This window comes from Pseudophryne corroboree, chromosome 1 (assembly GCF_028390025.1).
Source record: "Pseudophryne corroboree isolate aPseCor3 chromosome 1, aPseCor3.hap2, whole genome shotgun sequence".
Lineage (NCBI taxonomy): Eukaryota > Metazoa > Chordata > Amphibia > Anura > Myobatrachidae > Pseudophryne > Pseudophryne corroboree.
The window spans coordinates 903,695,868-903,706,086 of record NC_086444.1 but is presented as its reverse complement, the minus strand read 5'-3'; the positions used below and the strand labels follow the sequence as shown (position 1 = coordinate 903,706,086).

The 10,219-nt window shown below is 40.0% G+C and overlaps 1 pseudogene; it reads left to right on the top strand.

Moving 5' to 3' along the window:
- The first annotated feature begins 731 nt into the window (after positions 1-731).
- Positions 732-847, top strand: LOC134948614 (5S ribosomal RNA; annotated as a pseudogene).
- Positions 848-10,219: the final 9,372 nt, after the last annotated feature.

Below are 10,219 nucleotides of genomic sequence, written 5' to 3'. Positions count from 1 at the left end.
CTGAAAATAAAAAACTTTATCAACTGCAATGCAATTGGCATAATATACTGCATCACATACAGTTGTAACTTCAAATATGTTGGAATGACTACCTGGACACCTACACACAGGATACTGGAACATAAAGGCTCAATAAGAAATGCATCAAAGTTCAAAAAACTTACATCAGTAGCCCCCCATTTCCATTACTCACAACCAAATACCTTTAAAGATGTTAGAGCCTTTGGACTTGAGAAAATCAATCTCGGCATCAAAGGTGGAGACCTCACAAAAAAATTGCTAAAATGCAAAAGCGAGTAAACCTTCAAATTAGGAGCCCTCACACCTCATGGTTCTAATGAATACATTAATTACCAGGTATTAATGTTTTCAAAATCCTTCATATCTAAATTTAGGTAGCCTCATTTCCACCACCACAACCACTATCACACCTATAATAATTACACATAACTATCCCATAATACACAGCTCTCTCTTTATCCACCCAACATAGCTCTCTATCACCATATCTCCCACAACCATACCATTAAAGTTAATCTATCCCCATCCACACCAAATATCACCACAGGTTCACCTGTTATGTAACTCACCTATCTTCACTACCCCTTCCTTTTTTTTCTGATCAGCCATTTTTCTCCTTAACCCAATACATTCTTCCTGTCCCCCCTTTTCTCTTCCTTGCATCACTCGTGGATGTTGATCAGACCAAGTGTATACATTGGGATTGCCATATATACAGCCATACCACATTGAATACACCCAACCCGGTCTGATCTTGGAAGCTAAGCAGTGCTGGGCTTGGCTAGTAACTGGATGGGAGACCTCCTGTGAATACCAAGTGCATAGTAGAAATTGCAAAACAATAAAAAGCACGATGGTCTGTGACATCTAACTACTACTATCACTCTTTATACTAAATCTCATCCCCCTCTTCAACCTTCATTGTCCCTTTATCACTCTATATAATTTATTTCACTCATCCAACCATTACCTATAACTTTCAGTCACATCATTGTTATTCACAACACTCCCTTACACATTTAAAAATATTTTTTTTTATTAATTTTGCATTCAAATATTTAGAGGATACCCATATGAAACTTGCTTATTTTGATGATTGTTCCACATGATGTATCATGTATGCTCCTATAATAGGATTATAAAAAAGCAAAGTATAAGCAGGTAATAGAAATAGAATAATGTGACGAAAAGGAAACAGTTTTATTTTTGTGAATAAAGAATAATTTAAAAACACAATGCTGTGTGCCATCTCTTATTCTGAATTGTAATTAGTACAGTTTTAGATGTTATTGGCTAATGTATTCTCCTGAGTTAAATCTTTACGGGATATTATCCTTTCTCACAGTGAGATAGGGTTGTGGTTACAGTTTCAACAGAATATGGTGTTACAAATATATTGAGTGGTTACTGTAAAAGTAATGATTACAAATTATACTGTAGTAACCTCTCAAACTGACAGGGCAGTGAAACTGTTTTCAGAGACAGTGGTGTAGTTTCCACTATAGTCTCTTGACATCCACAGAATGTTATGTGGATTTCATTTTGATTTAATAAAATAATATTAAGAAAATGCAGTTTTGTATAGGCTAATGTTAATCATACATGATACATCATGTAGAACAATTATCAAAATAAGCAAGTTTCACATGGGTATTGATATCCTCTAAATATTTTAATGCAAAATGAATAAAAATTAAGTTTTAAATACATAAATAAAAGTGAAATATTATATTGTGGAAGGGAATAAGTGCACCTGCTCTTAATTGATTCCTTTTTCTTTTTTGTTGTATTCATGTTTTTATCGAATCAATGGGTAGCACCAATACAATACTCCATATATGGAAATACTAACCAAATGAATGCCTTATAATATTAATACGATTCCCATTAGATTAATGAAAATCTTATAGATTCTGGTGCAGGATTTCTATTGAGTTAAAACTCCCTTACACATCCAACCCTATCCCTATTTATTTCCTACACTAATATCCACTAACACCATATTCTACCCCATGTTTAAACACACACTCAATATGTCATGAGTTATCTCAAGCATGCACAACACAGACACTATTGCTGTACCCACTCTATCACCATTCAGCAGCCCCAATCTAGCAACTAAATTGTCTATAAATATACTCACTACCTATTTTATTTTACCTAGGGGCATAGCCAGAACTTTGTGGGCCCCATAGCAACATTTTGAAGGGGCCCCCATCCCAATGCTTCTAGAGAGACACTTCTCTGTAGCAGTTGTTCATTTTATGCCCTATGATAGTGCCCTAGTTAATTTTCTGACCCATAGTAGTGCCTTATTTAATGTTATGACCTATAGTAGTGCCATAGTTTCTTTTATGAATCGCAGTAGTGCTTAAGTTCACCCTATGTCACATTTCAGAGCTGCCAGTACACATCATGCCGCACAGTACCCCAATTCACATTATGATATACAGTGCTGCCCGTTCATATTGTGCCTCATTACAGTGCCCCGGTTCATATTATGTAATATTAAAATGTCCTCCAGTTCATTTTATACCTCACTACAATAAGCACATCCAGGGGCATACCTAGATATATTGCAGGCCCCAAGGAAAAAGTATGACAGGACCCCAATGGTGAAAAATATATATAACACATGTAACGTTGATAGGGAAGGTGGGCCACTCTTAGCTCTGGGCCCCATAGCAGCTGCACTGCCTGCACCTATGGTAGCTACGCCCTTTATTTTACCCTTCAATAAAATATATTTTTTTGCTACCAGTAACAGCCAGGTTACAATACTATCTAATACTCCCAAACTGTTTTGACCAGCTGCAATTATTTATTAATAGACTTATCCGTACAGGGTCACATCACAGTCAGTAGGGTCACGTCACAGTTGCTTAGCAACATGAACTGCGGCTGACATGGAACAATAGCATCTCCCCATCACTGAGCGCATCACGGCGCCACGTGACACATATGTCTTTGTTGCTTGGTAACATCACCAGCGGCCAATACGGAATACTAGCATTTCCCCCTTCATCGAGCGCATCATGGCACCATGTGACACAGAAGTCCGGGCCACTACAAGAGTACATACTAGCATGCATGTTGCTGGGCAATGTAATGCCTTGTAACACCACATTACCAATACATGACCAATATTTCACCAGTCCCAGTTGCTTAACAATGCAATGGTGAACCGCACTGCCTCCTAATGCATCCCTAACATTGCAGGCAGCATTACACCACAGGGGGCAACACACAGAAGCATGATGTAGGGGGCAATACATATCAGCATGATAGAGGAATCTCTCATTAAACAGGGACTCATAATTGCAAACATAGCAGTCCTAATGACTCACTAACTGGGTCTCCTATTGGTTATTGCATGTCAGTCAAACTGTTAGACTTCCACAGGGCACACTCCTAACATGTTTGGTGAACAAGCCAACCCCTGGTGAAACATGCATCCAAGTAGGAGGTCCAGGTCCTGTGCACAGGACCTTAGACACAAGGCATGTAATCTCTGATAAGTATATCTTCATTATTTTTTCTACCATATATATTTTATCTACCATACAATATATATATATATATATATATATATATATATATAATTTATTTATTTATTTTTCTACCATATGTATCTACAAATGAATTTATGATTTAAATGATATTACCTTCACTGAAGGTTTTCTCAGGTTATTACACGTAATTTTCACTCATACCACTCTACCACTCCCTGCAGACTTCTCTGTTTTGGGACAGGCAATTATCCTTGCACCTCTTCTCATCTCCAGGAGACTCTGATTGTGTGTGGGCCTGAGCACACTCTCTGCATTGGTTTCCGATCAGGGGGTGCATCCCAGTCAAACGTGCAAAAGCAGATCCCTTTATCTTTTTCCTTCACTCATAAGGGACGCCTCCACAATCTCACCCACTCGTTCACTATTCCTAGTAACACATTAGTGGGCAGTAGAAATGGAGGGGGGACCCACTGAGACAATCAAAAATTTAAGGACCTTTACAATCTTATCGGGACATTCTTTATACTACGTGTCTAATGGTACACACTCAGCACCTACTGTAATCTAACAGTAAAATTATATCAGAACTTACGAGTGCCTAGTTTGGGAATCTTAATTTGTGAATTATCTATTGCTATTTAGCTTATACTACAAGATATCCCATTGAACATAAATCTTCACCTTTTTAAATAAAACACTATATGTCTGATCACTTCATGCTCACTGTATATATTCTTCCTAATGACCAATAAACACAGCCATAAACAAAGTGTTTAACATTCATCATTGAAAATCACCCACACACTGGCTGTTACAAAACCTGTATTTTGTATTTTCTATATTTTTGAATTTGGATTTTCTGTATTTTCTGAAAAGAAAAATTCTTTGTTGATGCTGTATTTTTTTGTATTATTGTACTCACACCCTGTTGCTCAATCTGTATTTGCATATAACTATGAATTATGAGATACCCTCTTAGAAGTATTGTTGCTTTGTTCAGGTGTATGGAAGAAACATCCAGTTTTAATCTATATCAATAAAATATTAATGTCTTAATAAAATTACTATTTAAAAAGAGTGCCCCAGCAAAAAGAATCTTCTTTTTTTCCTTTTCCTTCATATGTTACAAAACATGACTCTTGGGTGCACCACCAACCATAAATCACAGAAATTAATAAGATAATCACCCTTTAATCACTGGTCTTACTCAAATCACATAAATATTTTGATCCAATCAGATCAGGTCCGTGTGGAATCCTTCCCTCTTTTGCTAAGAAAGTAAAGGATGCAGACTCCACTAACAAAAAGCTTATAGTCTTATATAGTCAACTAGCTGTTCTACCCGTTCTTCACACGGGTGTTTCTGATTTTCATGGTTGTACATATAAATGAGTGTTAAAAAGTTGGAAAATCTATAGAGATGTCTTAATGGAAGTAAATATTAATCCATGGTTCTTGGTGTTACCCGAGGAGCACCTGTAGCAGATACAGTAAAAAGTGACAGGACTATTTTTGTAGTTTATTAAATTCTACACACTGGAGGTGCAATCCAAATTTTGATCTGATTATCCGCTCGAGCATTATCGTTCACACAACGCAAGCCACGCATAGGTAATGATGTCATTATGTCAACCCCCTTTTCATCCCGTTAGGGGAGGTTGATTATTCTGTGTATGCAGTTTTCCTATTCCTCACCTGAAGAATACGTGTGTTAAATTTCTGCTGCCTAACATATCGGGAAGTAAGAGAATTAGGGGTATATGCAATTGCGGTCGAATTCCCGAAATTGTCGAATTTCGGGTCATTTTCGACCAAAAAAAAAAATCGCCTATGCAATTCAGTGCTTTCCGACCAAAAAACGGACTTTCAAAATTCGACTTTTTGAAATTCGACTTTTTGCAAATTCGACTTTTCTGCAATGATACAAGTGCTGCAATTCGACCAAAGCATATTCAATTCAAGTTTGGAAATTCGACAGCAGTGCTTTTAGACAGCAAATTCGTCATTTTCAATCCGCCACACTTTGGAGGGTGAAAACAAATAAAAAAATTTTAAACATGTTTTTTTTTGTGTTTTTTTGGGGGGGAATAGCAGATCTATTTATATTAGAAGGGATTAGGTACTTTTTTTTTTTTTTTTGGAGGCACAAATATTATTTATATATTTTTTAAAATATTATTTTTTTTTTTTTTTTTTTTTTATGCTGGAACGGTGAAATCATAAAAAAAAATGGCGTGGGGTCCCCCCTCCAAAGCATAACCAGCCTCGGGCTCTTCGAGCTGGTCCTGGTTCTAAAAATGCGGGGAAAAAATTGACAGGGGATCCCCCGTATTTTTAAAACCAGCACCGGGCTCTGCGCCTGGTGCTGGTGCCAAAAATACGGGGGACAAAAAGAGTAGGGGTCCCCCGTATTTTTAACACCAGCATCGGGCTCCACTAGCTGGGCAGATAATGCCACAGCCGGGGGTCACTTTTATGCCGTGCCCTGCGGCCGTGGCATTAAATATCCAACTAGTCACCCCTGGCCGGGGTACCCTGGGGGAGTGGGGACCCCTTCAATCAAGGGGTCCCCCCCGCCCAGCCACCCAAGGGCCAGGGGTGAAGCCCGAGGCTGTCCCCCCCCATCCAATGGGCTGCGGATGGGGGGGCTGATAGCCTTTTGTGATAATAAAAAGATATTGTTTTTTCCAGTAGTACTACAAGTCCCAGCAAGCCTCCCCCGCAAGCTGGTACTTGGAGAACCACAAGTACCAGCATGCGGGAGAAAAACGGGCCCGCTGGTACCTGTAGTACTACTGGGAAAAAAATACCCAAATAAAAACAGGACACACACACCGTCGACAGTAAAACTTTATTTCATACGTCGACACACACATACTTACCTATGTTCACAAGCCGACATCGGTCCTCTTCTCCATGTAGAATCCACGGATACCTGAAAAGAAAAGATCAATATACTCACCTCAGCCATGGTCCAGAGATAAATCCACGTACTTGGCAAAAAAACAAACCGAACACCCGCTCCATGCCGGACTGAAAGGGGTCCCATGCTGACACATGGGACACCTTTCCACGAATGAGACCTGTCAGTGACAGCTGTCACAGAAAGGTCTCTAAGCCAATCAGGAAGCGCAACTTCGTTGCGCTCACCTGATTGGCTGTGCGCTGTCTGTACTGTGACAGCACATCGCAAAGCCGCTCCATTACTTTCAATGGTGGGAACTTAGCGGCTAGCGGTAAGGTCACCCGCCGGTCAGCGGCTGACCGGCGGGTGACCCCACCGCTACCCGCAAAGTTCCCACCATTGAAAGTAATGGAGCGGCTTTGCGATGTGCTGTCACAGTACAGACAGCGCACAGCCAATCAGGTGAGCGCCACGGAAGTAGCGCTTCCTGATTGGCTGAAGGGACGTCAGTGACAGGAGTCACGTGATGTCCCGGCATTCGGGAGAAAGGGGTCTGATGTGAAAACATTGGACCCCTTTCTAGTCCGGTATGGAGCGGGTTTTTGCGTGTTTTTTTTTTTAAACAAGTACGTGGATTTTACTCTCTGGACGTGGATTTATCTCTGGACGCTGGAAGGTGAGTATAATTTTTTCACAGGTACCCTCGGATCGTCGGAGACCGTGGCAGTCGGCGTGTCAACATAGGTAAGTATGTGTGTGTCGGTAGTGTGTAATAAAGTTTTACTATCAAGGTGTGTGTGTCCTGTTTTTATTTGGGTATTTTTTTCCCAGTAGTACTACAGGTACCAGCGGACCCGTTTTTCTCCCGCATGCTGGTACTTGTGGTTCTCCAAGTACCAGCTTGCGGGGGAGGCTTGCTGGGACTTGTAGTACTGCTGGAAAAAACAATATCTTTTTATTATCACAAAAGGCTATCAGCCCCCCCATCCGCAGCCCATTGGATGGGGGGGGACAGCCTCGGGCTTCACCCCTGGCCCTTGGGTGGCTGGGGGGGGGGGACCCCTTGATTGAAGGGGTCCCCACTCCCCCAGGGTACCCCGGCCAGGGGTGACTAGTTGGATATTTAATGCCACGGCCGCAGGGCACGGCATAAAAGTGACCCCCGGCTGTGGCATTATCTGTCCAGCTAGTGGAGCCCGATGCTGGTGTTAAAAATACGGGGGACCCCTACTCTTTTTGTCCCCCGTATTTTTGGCACCAGCACCAGGCGCAGAGCCCGGTGCTGGTTTTAAAAATACGGGGGATCCCTGGCCAATTTTTCCCCTGCATTTTTAGAACCAGGACCAGCTCGATGAGCCCGAGGCTGGTTATGCTTTGGAGGGGGGACCCCACGCCATTTTTTTTCCGGGTTTTTCACGTTTTTTTACCGTTTTTTAAAATCGCGGCAAAATCCGCCAAATCGGCCGATTTTCGCCCGCGACTCTGGCGAATCCGTTTTTCATTGAATATGGTGAATTCCGGAAGCCACCTTCCGGGATTCACCTGTCGAATTGAGTCGAATTAAAAAACGGCGAAAATTGCCGCGAATTCGACCGCAATTGCATATACCCCTTAGTAATGAGGCAGTCAGTGAGTGAGTGAGTGAGAATTACGGTAAAAAGTGACAGGACCATTTTTGTAGTTTATTCAACTCTAGACACTGGTGGTGCAATCCAAATTTTGATCTGATTGTACATTTGGACGTTATCATTCACGCAACACAAGCCACTAATCGGTAATGATGCCATTAGGTCATCCCCCATTTCATCTCCTTAGGGGAGGTTTACTAAAATTCTAATTGCATAGTTTTCCTATTTCCCACCTGTAGAATACCTATGTTGAATTTCAGCTTCCTAAAATATCGGGAAGAGAATTAGTGATGAGTGAGCGAGGGCTTTTGCATAGATAGATAGATAGATAGATAGATAGATAGATAGATAGATAGATAGATAGATAGATAGATAGATAGATAGATAGATCAAAATCTCCCAATATATCACAACTCTTCCCACAATCCACACAAAATGGCAACTTATTGGCAAAACATCAAAACAGCCATTTGTGCTGTGTTACTAAGGGGTTTAGTGAATAGTTTTCCTTCTGTAGTGCTAAAATATTTTTAAATAGCCAACTTTTATTCATTTTCTATCGTATTAGAAATGAAAATTAATTAATCCTTTCAAACGCTATATCTACAAAGACCTTGGTGGAAACAATGAACAAATATGTGTTCCTGAAATACTATACAAATAGTTTGTTTTGTGTTGCTGAAGAAAAATAAAATCAATTCAATAGTCTTACAGTAAGTGCTGTAATTGTTGTTTAAGTGTTGATTGAAGCACCTGTATGCATTTAAAAAAAAGTTCAATGTACCGTATGTACTGTAGAAATGTTATTGCAAATTCAATGTATATTAGTTAGCACCGGAAATGTTATTAAAGACAAAGCTCACTGGGTTTTATCTTTAATAACATTGCTGTTCTAAATAGAGCCAGCAAAATTACAGAAAATTAGATTTTTTTTAAACCTGCAGCTCAATACATTTAACCTATGATGTGTACAAATCATTTAACAGCACCCAGTGCAATATGCTAACAGAGCCAAAACCAGGGACGGATCTAGACTTTTATTGTAGGGCTGGCAGTTTACTGTTTAATCTTGACCCCTCCCTTCTCCAGTCCTGACTCCTCCCATCTCCAGTCTTAACTCCTCCCCTCTTCAGTCCCGATTCCTCCATCACACAAGTAAATATATTATATACCAGAGCCAGATTGACACAATATATAAGCTGAAGGGTTCATGTGGGCATTATACACATAAATAAGTAAAACAGATTGCATTTTGTACAGTAAAATATTTTGATTTGTATTTCCCCATAGATAGATAGATAAATGGATGGATATCACATATATGTCTATTTATATATGTACTAAATGCCCCTTTTCAGAGGACTGATGCATTATTTAATAGCTTTTAACCTAAGGGTATTTCTATTCTCTTTTGTAGATGTAGACCCTTTAGTTTTGTATGGAAGCTGGGCGCACAGTGTAGGATTACCCAGGGTGGAATAGTCTACCCCTAGGAGAGATGACACAAAAGGGGGGTGATTTCAGAGTCCTACAGTTCAGAGTAGGGTTCCCACAAAACCACCAGGTCCATGTATTTTTCATCCCATCCACAAGCGTACCAGATAAGGCAGCCATTTTAGGTGCACTTCGAAGGTTACACTGTGGGAGGTGAGCCATACAAGGGCCCAGTGCATATATGGGATATAATATAAGTGCAGATGTACTAAGGGGTTGTTATCGAAATCTTGGCATTCACTATCCCGATTATCACAAGGTCGACAGCGGCATCCCAATGATCAAAATTCTGATGTATCCCAATATATCCTGCTGACTAACACGAAACACAGTACCAGTTCTGCATCTAAACCAGCATCCTTTGGGATGTAACGGAACAGAAGATTTGTAGCATGAATGTGCAGTCAACAAATCTGCACCAAATTTGTGAATAGAGGAATGAATCTCTGCACTCAACTTTATGGTGTGGGTGTTCATATGAAATTGATGGCGTAGTTAAAATTTAATATACTGCATTCAAAACATACAGAAGATAATAATGTAGTATATCATCATAGTTGTAAATTTGTTTGTGGAATAAAAATGTTATTAATAGAACATGTAATTGTGATATAAAAAATGAGAACTAAGACAGTGTGTTTCAACAAAGATAATATGGA